This window comes from Eurosta solidaginis, chromosome 3 (assembly GCF_040869045.1).
Source record: "Eurosta solidaginis isolate ZX-2024a chromosome 3, ASM4086904v1, whole genome shotgun sequence".
In the NCBI taxonomy this organism is placed as follows: Eukaryota; Metazoa; Arthropoda; class Insecta; order Diptera; family Tephritidae; genus Eurosta; species Eurosta solidaginis.
In genome coordinates, this window is record NC_090321.1 from 5,258,699 (window position 1) to 5,272,383 (window position 13,685).

Consider the following 13,685-nt stretch of genomic DNA (forward strand, 5'->3'; position numbering starts at 1 on the left):
GAACAGAAACCAGAAGTGAGAATTTTTATCGAATTTCCCTAATTATATACATAAGTACTTGCCTTTTATTTTCGGCATTAAAAGAAAAAAATTTTGTAACTGATACTACGCAAACCTAATTTAAAAAAGTTTTCGAAAAATTCGAGTAAATTCGAAAGGTTTCTTTGAAATTCTCTGAAGCTTTAGTCTAGCAAAGTATAAATTATTGATCTCTTAAAAAAAATTCATGAAAATCTAATAAAAAGTTCAACATTTATTCGATTACTCCATTTTTTTTTCGAAAAAGTGCGGATATAAATTTGTAAAGTATTTAAAGTAGTTAGAAAATTCATAGAAGTTTTTTCTTAAATTATCAAAAATAAAAAAAATTAAGAATTTAATTGCCGAAATTTCATAACAATTAGCATTGCTATTTTCGTGCTCGCTCTGTACGTGTTAAGCAGAGAAAAAAGCTCTCTATGTGCGAAATTACCAGCGAATAGAACTATAAGAGAAATTGTGTCGGTCCTTCCTCTACGGAAATAAACTTCTCAATAACAAGAGGGGTTTCTTTGAAGTTCTTCCTTTCCCTCTGCTTATCCTTCTCTCTCGTTGGCCTCTTCTACCTCCACTACGTCTACGTTAACCTCTACCTCTACTTCTACGTCTACATCTTCCTCACCTTTTCTCTTCCATATAGTGAGATTCAGGTTGCCACTGTGCGATATATAAAACTGATAAATTTTATAGCTACTATCTCCCATTTAATTAAGGATTTCTTTACCCCACAAGCTGTGACTTGTTTAAATTGTAATTACATAAATATGAACTGTACATTAATCACATCACCCCGGGCGTCGTGGTCGCGAAAGAAGTTTTTTCAATTACGAGATACTTTGTCTAAACGTGGTCGCCCTTCGACAGTGTGGCACGATACAAATTGTAAGAGAAGCTTGACCTAAAATTTCTTCGGAGATTATCGTGTCTTTCATTTATGTATTTATATATCTTTACCATGATGATAATCAAGAAAATCATATTTGACCCACCACTTTGAAATTAAAACACTTAAGGTTTGACCTCTAAGAATGCCACAAAAGTTCACCGCACCTGTGAAATCTAAAGCTTTTCGCTAAATGTTATTGAATTTCATACACTTAAAATTTTTTTTTCAAATTTATAAAAAAAACTACTAAATATAAAAAATAAAAAAATTATTATTATAATATTATTTTGTCTCATAAAGTTTAGACTTTTGTTTTTTTATTGTTTTTGTTGTTGGCATTTTCGTTACTTCCCATATCAAAATGCTTAGCTCAACAAATTCGAGCGTGTGCAATGAAACAAAACAAGAGGTGGTTGTTGTTGTTGCTGTAGTAGCTTCTATGCGAATATTTGATATGTGACCTTTGTGCATTAGCGACCGACCGGAAATACTATAATTACAATTTTATATACATTAAGGTGACGTATTTTTGTATATTATTTCCTATTACTTTAAAAAAAAAATCGCCTAAAAGAGGCGCGTGCAGCTAAGTGGTGAAGTAAATAAAAAAAAAAACGCATGCTAAGTATAAAATCGTGGGAAAATGAGATTTAAGCAGAAAATCTTAAAAAAAAAAATGAAATGAAACTGATATTTTTCTGCTCTAAAGCCAAACGCACTTACATATTTCTTTAACTGAACGTGTCTTTTTGTCCATTCTTCTATCGTGATTTCTCAAATATTTTTTTTCCACGGCTATAAAGCGGCAGTATGAATTACTAAATTACACTTCCTATTTAATTTAATTTGAGCTTCATTTTCAATGTCAAACAATTTTTAATTTGTTTGGCTGTCAACTTCATGTCAAAAAAATATATGTGTGGAAAAATATATAAAAATGTGCCTACTCTATGAATTATAACACCTTCTGTCTTTTCGTTGACTTAACTTTGGCGATATTTCGGGAATGTGGCCATTTAACGCAACATTTGACACACACTCAGGTTCACGTAATATTTATTACATTTCTAAGCGTATTTAAACTCTGTGCCCTGAAATTATAAACTATTTTAGGTAATTTTACTTACAAGGTTCTTACTACCGGAAGTGCGAATGCAAAGCAAAGCAAAGAAAATCAAACTCTCGAGTAAATTTGATGACCCATTACCACACGCAACTACATCTAGGGTTAACTAACAGACTAAAGGTCTAAGTCAGAGCTGGCTTTGTTGTGCCAATGCTATTTTTTGCGGTGACAGATAACCAACTCTTAAGGCTCACATAATGAGATAGAAATTCAGGTCTCAAAATGAACTCTCTTCAGATGAAAGCTGAAATTTTACTACACAAAAATTTCAGACTCAAACCAAGGGTTAAGTGACAAAGCAAAGTAGTTGGGAGCCATTATATACAAAAATTTACTCGTAACCAATTTAGCAGAACGAGCGAAATGGGCAACTACCGGACTGCTCTGATGTAAGAGATGTATTTCCTCTGCAGGGAATTGCGTTAGTTCCGAACTAGCGCAGAACTATCGTGTTAAGAGACTTTCTGATTGAGGTCTAATTCTGTTCCTTTTTTAGTATTTTCATCTAACACTTTTAACTTTGTGATGTCCTACGAAATGGCAATTGTCCTCCTTTGCAGAACTTTTGAACATTCTTAACTGATTCAGTGCTAGGTGGTTCTATAACAGGCCCTGATTTTGAGTAATTAATTTCAATTCATAAAGCGCATATTTAAGCGCTGTTGGTATGACTACCGACTGTCTGGATCTGCATCCCAACACCACCAGTTCGGAAGTAGTCATTAAACCTGTGGAGCGAAACTGTCACGTCGCTTTGCGGGACTGCCTCCCATATTTTCTGCAGGGTGGCGTCTCGGTGTTTCCTCCCAAGGTAGTTCACGTGGATGTATGTGTGCAGGCATTATATTCGTTTAGCCTATATTTGCAAAAGGAATGTGCAAAGATGCTCGGAGCTCTGTACAAGGGATGCTTTTTGCTTCACTGCAGCAGAAGCACTCAGTGCTATGTAGCATTTGCCTTCACTTGATTTGCAGTGATGATCGTAGTTTTGCGAATTAGAAAAAGTAGGAGTGACACATTTACATAAACCTTTTTGACATTACATTACATTAATCATTGCATTAATCATCGCACTAGAGGGTTCGGATAACTCGATACTGAAATTAACTGTAGATTAGACGAGTTTTTCAGAAAATGTCAAGTTTTTCCATGTACAGGACGTTACGGCCAAAATTGACCTTGATTTGATAAAGGATGCCCCTTTTTTGACCGAGAATATATCGGCGCCTAGTTGGACTTCTAGCTCTCACGCCGCTGGGATAAACATCAACTTGTATGACTGCAGTCGAATTTGCAGAAGTATTGAGTTAATGTCTGGAACTTAGTAGAAGGGTATTATCAATTCTCTGTCAAGGTTTTTTATATTCACTAGACGAAATGTTTCGTGCCATGGTATATGGCTTAGTATGGAATACAGAACGCTGTATTCACAATGCGTACCCTTTTGGCTTAAATACAGGTTTTTTAATTAACTTCGTTGCAGCTATTTCAACCATATAAATATATTGCTTCACAGGCTCCAAATAACTTATCCAGCATTGCTGTTAAAAATAGTCGTTAAAGATATCATATGGAACTGAACAACTCTCTTTTACAAGACAAAAATACTTAAATTTCGAAAATTTGGCACTATCTGCATAAAATTTATACAATACGATTTTGGGTGCACGAATATTTTGAAGGTACCAAATTGTGAATACAAGGGGAAGGCAGTTTTTGTGTGCTCAACTTTAGTGGGAAGCTTACCTCAAACAAAATCACGTTAAGCGCCTCCTTTTCATAGGCCGGGTCACATATGCATATAGGCTACTTGCGGTGTTGCTCGTTTAACAGTAAAATTGCTTGTAAGATATCAGTTCCAGTAATAGATTTTACATAGAGAATTGTACTACAATCAAGAATTCAAGAAAAACGATTTCCATAAAGTAAAAAGAATTATAATTTCATAGCTTAGTTTACATAGCTTATGGGTCAAAGTTTTAGCTAAGTGTTTAAGACTTAAAACAAGGACCTTGAATCTAGCCATGCCTTCTAAATATCAAAAAAATACTTGAAAAGCATGCCCAACGTATGCATTTAGTTAACCGCTCACTTAGCCTTAAGGTAAAAGATAAATGTACATACATAGTTGTCTTTGGCTAGAAAAATCAATATTTGTATTTTAAATATATGAAAACAAATTTGATACACAAGCATAAAAATGTAAACATAATTATGCTTAATTTATAGGAAAGACAAACAACAAACAACACGTTGAAACTAATAATTATTGAATCAAACATAATTCGGAAATTGCAAGAACATAAAAAAATTTAATATTAATATAGGTTTCACTTAAAAAAACTACAAATATTAAATAAACCATAAAAATCATATTAATTAATTATGATAATTTTGTTTTATAACACAAACAAAAAAAAATTTGCTAAAGCAAGGACGTTAGAGATGTACGCAGCTTAAGGATAAATAGTTGAAGTAACGCTTACCAAATGCAAATATAATTTTTTTAAAGTTGACTAAATCGTCAAATCTTTGATAAAAAAATAGGAAAAAATCACTCTACAAAAACCAATGCGCTATTCGTTATGAATGATTATATTTGCTTACATATTTCTAAATCAGAGCTCCAGAATAACTATCCATCAAAGGAAAATGTTTTATAAGAACTATTATTAAAAGAGCGATTAATCTGTCTCAGCATAAAACTATTAATGTTTTTAATAATGCTTTTTGGTCTTCAAAACTCAAATTTTCCTCAAGCTTTTGGGTGTTCTACTTGCTCAATATGGTGGATTTCTTATTAACTCTTCGTTGCTTAGATGTTCAGTACCAGTTATTAGAGAAATCTTAGAATATATGGGGTATTCCATCCCATTTCGACCAATTTTGAACCCGACCCCCTTAGAATTGGCTGAAAGTTTTTCTTCTTTTTCTAGCTTACGAAAGATATTTTTCAGAAGTTTTTCAAATTTTTTCATCCAACTCAAAAAAAGTTATGAATTTAAAAAAAAAACACCATTTTTGTTTTCAAAATGCTATAACTTTTTCAAAAGTTGACCGTTTGGGATCTTTTTTTTTTTTAAATTTGTTTTTAAATGTACTTTTCGGAAAAAAAAAAAATTTTTAAGTTTTTTTTTTCAATTAAATAAAAAAAAATTCTCGGCCCACTCCGGGATTAGTGGGGATGATTGCAGAATTGATTGAAGTTTTTTTAAGAAAAAAAAGGGCGAAATTAGAAAAATCTCGAAAAACTGATAAATTACAAAAAAAAAATTTAAACATTTTTTTTAATTTTTTCCGAAAAGTACATTTAAAAACAAATTAAAAAAAAAAGATCCCAAACGGTCAATTTTTGAAAAAGCTATAGCATTTTGAAAACAAAAACCGTGTTTTTTTTAAAAATTCATAACTTTTTTTGAGTTGGATGAAAAAATTTGAAAAGCTTCTGAAAAACGTCTTTCGTAAGCTAAAAAAATAAGAAAAACTTTCAGCCAATTCTAAGGGGGTCGGGTTCAAAATTGGTCGAAATGGGATGGAATACCCCATATATTTTTTGATATGCCTCAGCTCTGCGTGTCAATTTTGACAAAGTACGGTCCAAGATAAGTTAAAATGTGTTGACGCGAAAGGTGTCACGGCAATTCAGTTGGATACTATTCTATCTATTTTTTCTAGCCATTGCTATTTCGTCTGCTTGCATTGCTGTTATTGTTGTGTAGCATTAACTTAACTACTAGCGGCATATTGATGTATCGAGCTTGCTTATATTCGCCACAATACGACCGATGCTGACTTTTAGATCATTGGCATTATGATACGCTCATGAGGAACTGTTGGTCATGGGATCAAGAATTTTCTCGAATGCACACTCTCTTGTCGGCAGTGTTGTCAAGTGCGGTAACCTTCGGAGTCGCCATAAAACATGAAGGTCCCTGCCAATTTGTAGGCAAAATTAAAAGGAGTACAATGCAAATTGGAAGAAAAGCTCGGCCTCAATCTCCTCGGAGGTAATTCACGCCAAGTATTTATTTTGCTTTGTATACACATTTTAGCTCATGGTATAGGGTAATATAGAATGTAAGTATAGGCGTGGTGTGGTTCTGAAGCCAAGGCAATTTAAAAAAGGGAATGAAAAGAAAAGGAGTTCAAAACGAAGTCAAAACTAAAGCCGGAAGAGCTACTAGACAGCGTGTTATGAATTTTTTATCGAAGCTATAACGGTTTGTTATCGGTGAGTTAAAGATTTTTATTGTTGTTAGCAGCGAAGTTTAGCTGAGCTATCGACTTGTTTTCGAAATGTAATAGATTTGATATCGATGACATAGCTTATCAATAAGTTACTGATTTTATCGATTTGTTATCAAAATCATATAGATTATAAATCGAAAAGTTATCTACATGTTATCAAAACTTCATACATTTGCTATCAAAAAGTTGTCGATTACCAATTTGCTATCGGCGTGTTATCGATTTATCGAATTTATCGGTTGTTATCAAAAAGTTATCGATTTGATATCGAAAAATTTACGATTTGTTATGAAACATAAAGCGATTAAACTTCAATATAAAAATCGACGATACGTCTGTGACTCTGTTATACCAAGCCGATAAGGAACCACCTCGACGATGTTAACTCGCTGTCGATAACAAGCCGTTTGTTAAACAATAATCTGTCGGTATAGATGAATCTCTTTTTAAAAAACCCTAAATTATTTCTTTGTGATAAAGTTACCTCTGTTTTGGCTTAGCTGCAATGAGCGAGCTCTATATATATAATTTAAAAAAACCTTATAAATTTTCTAGCCCTCTACCTCGAACTTTACTTCGTACTAAGGCCATTTTCTACATTTTAACTAATACCAGCTTTGTAAAACTTGAAATATTTCTTTTTTCTGCATTGATGGAATTTTATTAAAAATCCCTGATTATTATTTTTTACACTTACGTATGTTTTTATTCTTTCTTATGTTTATACTCCTTTGGTTTTAGTATTTACATAGACTTAAGTAAATATTATAATGTACTGATGTGCAAACACGCGTCGAAGCATTTAAAAAAATACAAAAAATTGCGAAAAATAGTTAGTAGTAAGAGGTAAAACACATAATGAATTGGCAAATACAAAACAATTTAAGTATGCCGTTATGCGTATGTTCATATGTAAGTATATTTAAGTTTGTGAACATCTTATGTGATAATTACCGCTTTGGTGCCCTTTTTGTGTTCATTATTATCCACTATTTTTTGTTTTGATGGCGCGACAAATATCTTCTGCTAAGGCATTGTTGGGGTTTGCTTTGAAAACATAAAGAAATATGCAAATATTTGAAATATCAAAAATAACAATGGTCAGTGGTGCGGAAAGCAAATATTGACAAATAGTAGCAACTAAATTTACACGCAAACATAGTTTGTTAAAATAACAATATAAAGTGATGCTTATATTTTTAAAGAAATCATACTTGTTTAAACTCCTTTATCATTTAAAAGTGACAGTGGGACAAAAAAAAAAAAACAAATATACTTCTTGCTTGACATATCCCCAGTTGTTGGCCTAGTAGAGCATAAAAAAACTCAAAAATCTCGAGCTAGAGGCCAAAACCTCTAGGACTTTTATGTCATTAGAAAAAGGACGTTTTGTTTTCAAGGCCAATTTTAATTTTTATCAAGTTTATATTAGCTTCACTTGTATGTTTGTGTGTATAAATGTAAATCTGCTTTTATGTACAAAATAATAAATGTTATGCATACGCACCGGTTTCCGTCTTCTCATGTGGCACGGACATGATTGCATGTAGTTGGTTGGTTTTGAAAAAAGCAACGTGCTTATTAGCTAGAAGATGGGTTTATAAAGAATCAAGGCCTGAAGTAGTAAATGTCTATTTCTCCAGCAAGTTTTAGAAGTTTTATTTAAACATGATTTTCAACCATATGTTCGTATGCAAAAACCAGTGATCCATTTCTTTTTTTTAATTAATTAATTGGACGAAGTGGCCCAATGACACCAGGTAGTCCTGTTCTTTATTTTTTTTATTTATTGATTTTATTACATATTTATAATTTTCTTTTATTTTTTTTTGTTTTGTTTTTTAGTTCATTTTTAAATAGTTATTTCTTTTTTTTTTTAGTCGAAAAGTCCGGGTCAAAACATTGTCCTCGGTGAAATCTTATAGCATTTTCATGACGAATCAAGCATCCTTTTTATTTTTTTGAATTTTTGAATTGAAAATTCACAAAACTTAAATCCGGACTTTTATTTGATAAGGACAAAGAAAAGTCCGGCCCTATAACTATGGAACGGCTCATCCAAATGAAACGAATTTTTGCCAATAGATTCTTTTAAATATTATTACTTCTTTTCATAGTAAACTTGCACCGGTTTTTTCGCCATAAAGTTTGATCCAATTGAGATATTGTCTTCAAATAGATACAATGCGTTTTGTTGAAACAAGAAAGATTCTGTATGAAAAAAAAAAATCGTCTCATTCGAATAAAAAATTAAAATTTCGAAAATATTTTTTTCTGGTGTACTTTTTTTTAGAAAAGGAATAACAGTTTGGGTCCCTGGCAGAAATTAATTTTTTCGAACTTCTCATTATAAATAAAAATAAATGTAAGGCGCGATAACCTCCGAAGAGATCTAAGGCCGAGCTTCTCTTCCAATTTGCGTCGTGCTCCTCTTGTTTTTTCCCTACAAATTGGCCGGACGGGACCTACATGTTTTATGCCGACTCCGAACGGCATCTGCAAGGCAGATGAGTTTTCACTGAGAGCTTTTCATGGCAGAAATACAATCGGAGCGCTTGCCAGACACTGCCGAGGGGCGACCCCGCTTAGAAAAATTTTCTTCTAATTGAAAAATCTTATTTCTAAAATTTTGATGTTGCTTTGCCCGGGAGTTGAACCCAGGGCATACGGTGTGATAGGCGGAGCACGCTACCATCACACCACGGTGGCCGCCACTTCTCATTGCTGTAAATAAATTTGCAAACGATCTTGAATTTAATCGTATGTCCATCTTTTACATTTCTAATATTTTATGAGTTTGTGGCACAATAATTTCTTTGTTAAATTATTGTATTTTTTATGATGAAAAAAAAAAACTGAAAAGAATTAAACATACTGGCGATACTAAAGCTATTTCGAGTCTGCCAGAGATCTCTACAGATATCTTTTTCTTTTGAAATTGGAAACTATATTCTCCTCGTGCTTGAGATTTGAACTCGAGTCGTCAGATTTCTAAACCATTAGGCTCTGACTACGTCTGTATATATGCCGCATAATTCAGTTTTTTCGGTTGTTGTTTTTGTTAGTTTCAACTAACTTCATTTGCTCGATGCTGTAGAACTGAGCCATTCCGGTTCTATGTGTTACTCTATGGAGTGTGTTGTTGCTTTTGGTTAAGAAATAGCTGTCACCTGAACTCTGCGTTGGTTATGATCTTGGATTTAGTCGTCTGCTCGTTTATTATATTCTTAAAATGTAATGAGGCGTGCGGGATTAGAAATCTAACATAGCATATAATTTCTAACATAAAAATACAAAGATACCTGTAGAGATCTCTGGCAGAGTCGACATAGCTTTAGTAACAGACAGTATGTTTTATTCTTTTCAGTTTTTCCATCATAATAAAATACAATAATTTAATAAAGAAATTATTGTGCAATATATTTTGAATACAATTTTACGCATGTAGATTTGAAAGATTTTTTTAACACCATTCGATTCATTCACTTCAACATTTTCAATTTATTTGCATTTATTTTCCGCTGATTTGCATAAAATGCGATAATCTCATAATACAAAAGAGCTCCTGCGGATATAATCGAATCCAGTGCCTTCACAGTTTGCCTAGTGAATTTTGTATAGAAGAAGAAAAAATGTGAAAAAAATCTACAACAAAAATAATATTTGTTGTACAATAAAAACTAGTTTAACAAAGTCACGACGAACATCTTCACTTCAACTGTCAAGCTGCCAGCTGTCGTCTGCGCTTAGCCATGCACAGTTTCGTGGGCCCAGTAACATTTCACCGATTGCCTTTGCCTTTACCGTTTTGCATATCTTCGCCGTTTCGGCGTTTTAGCAACTCAACGACTCCAGAGTCTCTTTGTGTTCATTTCATTTCATTATAAACATTTCGTTTTAAATGATATACTGTTACTGATTACATGTTGCCATTTTGAGTATTTTATTATTTTAAACAAAAGTATTGTATTTCAATACGACGGAGAGTTTTTTTCTTTGTATTTTTTTAAAACAAAATTGATATGCGCGACAAAATTAAAGGCAGCGTCTCTTCGAATCACAATGAAAATTTGCGCATATTTGCTGTTTTATTTTGCAAGAAATATATTGAGTTGAAGTCCTTTAAGGCTGTTTTTCTGAGTTTTTGTATTAAAAAATTTGCTGGTAATCGAAGAGATCTGATAAAACTCGGAAAGTATCGATAAGTCGAATAGAGTTGGCGAAACCACTAAAAATCGAATAAAAGATTTTAATAGGCCGTGTTTCTGTGACCATGCATATCTGTATCAGCTTTAATATCCCCAAAATAGTAGAGAGATGGACGTCTTAGCTTCAGCAGTTTGCTGACTTCAGCAACTTTAACACGTTGTCACTGTGGAAGAGTTGAAGGAATCACAAATCACCTTAGCCAAGTCGTTGAACAATACATAGAAGAGCGAAATTGATAAAGCTAAGCGAGTCTTATGTACAAAGACTAATATGCTCTAGTGGAGAGGCTAAGAAAGGTCTTGTCTAGTATAGAAATAGTCTAAAGACTGCTAAAAAGGCAAGAGTATTAAGTACTCGTGAAGTTCGATTTGTCAGCATACAGGCGTACGTCTAGAAAAATAATGTTTTCAAATTAAATAGAGCTCGTCCAAGAGTTAAACCTGAACAGAGGCAATTTCATCAGAAACAAATAATTTCGGGCTATTTTCGACAAGCTTCTGTGGCTTTTATCGATAACGACCGATACTAACAAGCAAATGTTTTATTATCGGCCTATTATCGATTGCGAAACAATTGTGACAAGCTTCTTTGGCTCTTTATCGATTACAACCGATACCAACGAGCTAATGTTTTATTATCGGCTTATTATCGATTGCAAAACCACTGTCCTGTCAGCGGTTGGTCATTATCGGCTTGTTATCGACGAGCTACAGATGTGCCATCGATTTTATATTGAATTTTTATCGGCATCTGTTTCATAACCTGTCGATCAGTCATCAACCAAAAATTTATAGCACTACGAGAAGCAATCGATAACCTTTCGGTAGCAAATCGATAACTTTTTGATAACAAATCGATAATGAGCCGATGCAAAATTGGCAACATTCCGCTAACAATCTGATACCAGATAACTTTATGATAACATACATATCTATAGCTTTTACATAAATTATCGATAGATTCTCGAAAATAAATCCATAAATGTTCTATAACATTTCGATACCTTGTTGGTAACAAATCAATAACACGCCAATAACAAATTGGTAACACTGATAAAAAATCGATACGTTTTCGATAACAATTCGATTATTTATCGCTAAATATTCTTTAATTTTCGATAACAAATCGATAATTTTTAGTTATAAGATTCATAGCTCTTCGATAAAAAATCAGTAACTCATAGATAACCTTTTTTATCGATTGCAAATTTATAACACTTCATATTATAGCATATAGCATATTAGTTATTATTTGGTATGTTTCTATTTTTAGACTTGTCATAAAAGGGAACGTTTCTTTTTTTATTATTTTAAGCTTTTAATTGTTAGCTGAGATTTTCTTCAAAGCGCTTGCGCGCTATCATTTCTTTCATTGTTCTGCCTCTTCTTCTCGTTTATGTGATCATCACTTCATCAAGTTTAATGATTTGCATAATTTTGCTATGTGGCATATGTGATTGGATATATTTTATTGTTTTGCGTATTGAATTTAATTTATTTTGCATAAATTTTTACGTCTTAATATAAATTTACGGTTTGAACTCAACTCAACGCTCGTAAAAACTTGAAGCCGGTTTTGTTTGAGCTGCAAGCTTTGCTGAAATTAGTTAATATCTAATAAAACTCATCTGGATGTGTGAAAAATATAAGCAAAAAAAAAAAATAGAAAGCATTAAAAAAATTAATACCATCTAGTGCAAGCCTCATTTTAAAATTAAAAAAAAAAATTTATAAATTTTTTTGTTAAGCTTTGCAGATATTACGAAATTTCTAAAAAAAAAAAATAAATGATGTAATGTATATTTTGTTTATTCATTTATTCAAAAGTAGCTGTCACCAAAGGGCGAATAATTTAATGCATTGATCTTTTAATTAAATTAATGCGAAAAAAAATTACTTAGAAAATGGCGGGATTTTTTTATTATATTTATTAGGTTAACATTTACAAAATATAATGAATTGAATTTTGCACAAAAAATCTACAACGTTTGCATTATGGAAGCACTTAAAATGCTATCAAATAAGTTCAGTGCCCATTAATTTATTTTTTTAATTGTATTCTTTTCTCTTTCGGACTGCCTAATTGTTTTTGCGTTTTAGCCTTGAAAGTTCAGTGAACTGTCAACTTTGTGAACTTATCTAAATATTTATGAGAAAACACATACATAGTGTAACGAAATTTGGTAGATTCTGATTATTTTGCACCTTCTGTTAACGCTCGAGTCGCTGAACTGTCGAATAAATAACTTCAATATTATATGGTCTTTTAGACTATATGGCCTTCATACTACACTAATATCGTGTTTAAATCAAAATGATTAGTTATTCCTCAGCTTGCGCTGCTATTACACTCTCTGTTGCCTCGTTCGCATATTTATCCTAAGGTCTAGAATTTTCATGAACATGCAATCTGGAACAGTAGTATCTCATACTTGGTGTATGTGTGAGTAACAACTTCTGCTCTTAGCTGCTGGTTATGTGTGTGAAATATTCTTTTTCGCCTTCTATGTATGTGTGCTTACTGCAATAGCTTACTTTGATGTGTTGTTGTACACAAGTGTGGCTGCTTGCTTTATTGTTGTTGGACATTTCTTTAGTAGCAGCATAGTTATGTATAGAACTGCTAATATTCGCCACAATACATATTAGAATACTGGTTGAAACAAGTTCACTTTTCTTAAAGCAAATTGTTAATTAGTGATATTTTTGTTGGGTAAGTTTGTTCTTAAGACTTTTGAATGCCAAAGGCAATGCAGCTTTGCCTGAGGAAGTTAAAATGACAACTTTTTCAAGTATCGACAGCTCAGTAGAATATTACCCTACTTTGTCTGCCGTTTTGAAAATGCCCTATCTCAGCAAGGAGAATGTTTTGAGATAGGGCGTTGGTCAACAACATTTTAGGAAGAGGTTTTTTGAAATACATTTGTTTTGAAATAAATTATTTACGAGGTCGATGTTCTTTAAACAATCTGTTATATACTTAGGTTATTTTCCAACTAGCAGTCGCGATAGTTTTATATTCCACTTAGGCAGCGATAACCGTTGGCAAAATATAAATTAAATGAAGTATCTATATTACAATGTCCACAGAGACAGTTCTCCACACTATCACCTCCGAGAAAGAAGTTAATTTTAGCTTTTGTGGTATCAAAATTTCCCCCATTATTTTTCTTGTATC

At 32.6% G+C, this 13,685-nt stretch overlaps 1 protein-coding gene across 5 annotated transcripts in view; it reads left to right on the top strand.

Moving 5' to 3' along the window:
- The window catches only part of LOC137243165 (enolase-phosphatase E1), a 161,765-nt gene that overhangs the window by 12,333 nt on the left and 135,747 nt on the right, over nt 1-13,685 (top strand). The gene's annotated exons all lie outside the window — the stretch shown is intronic.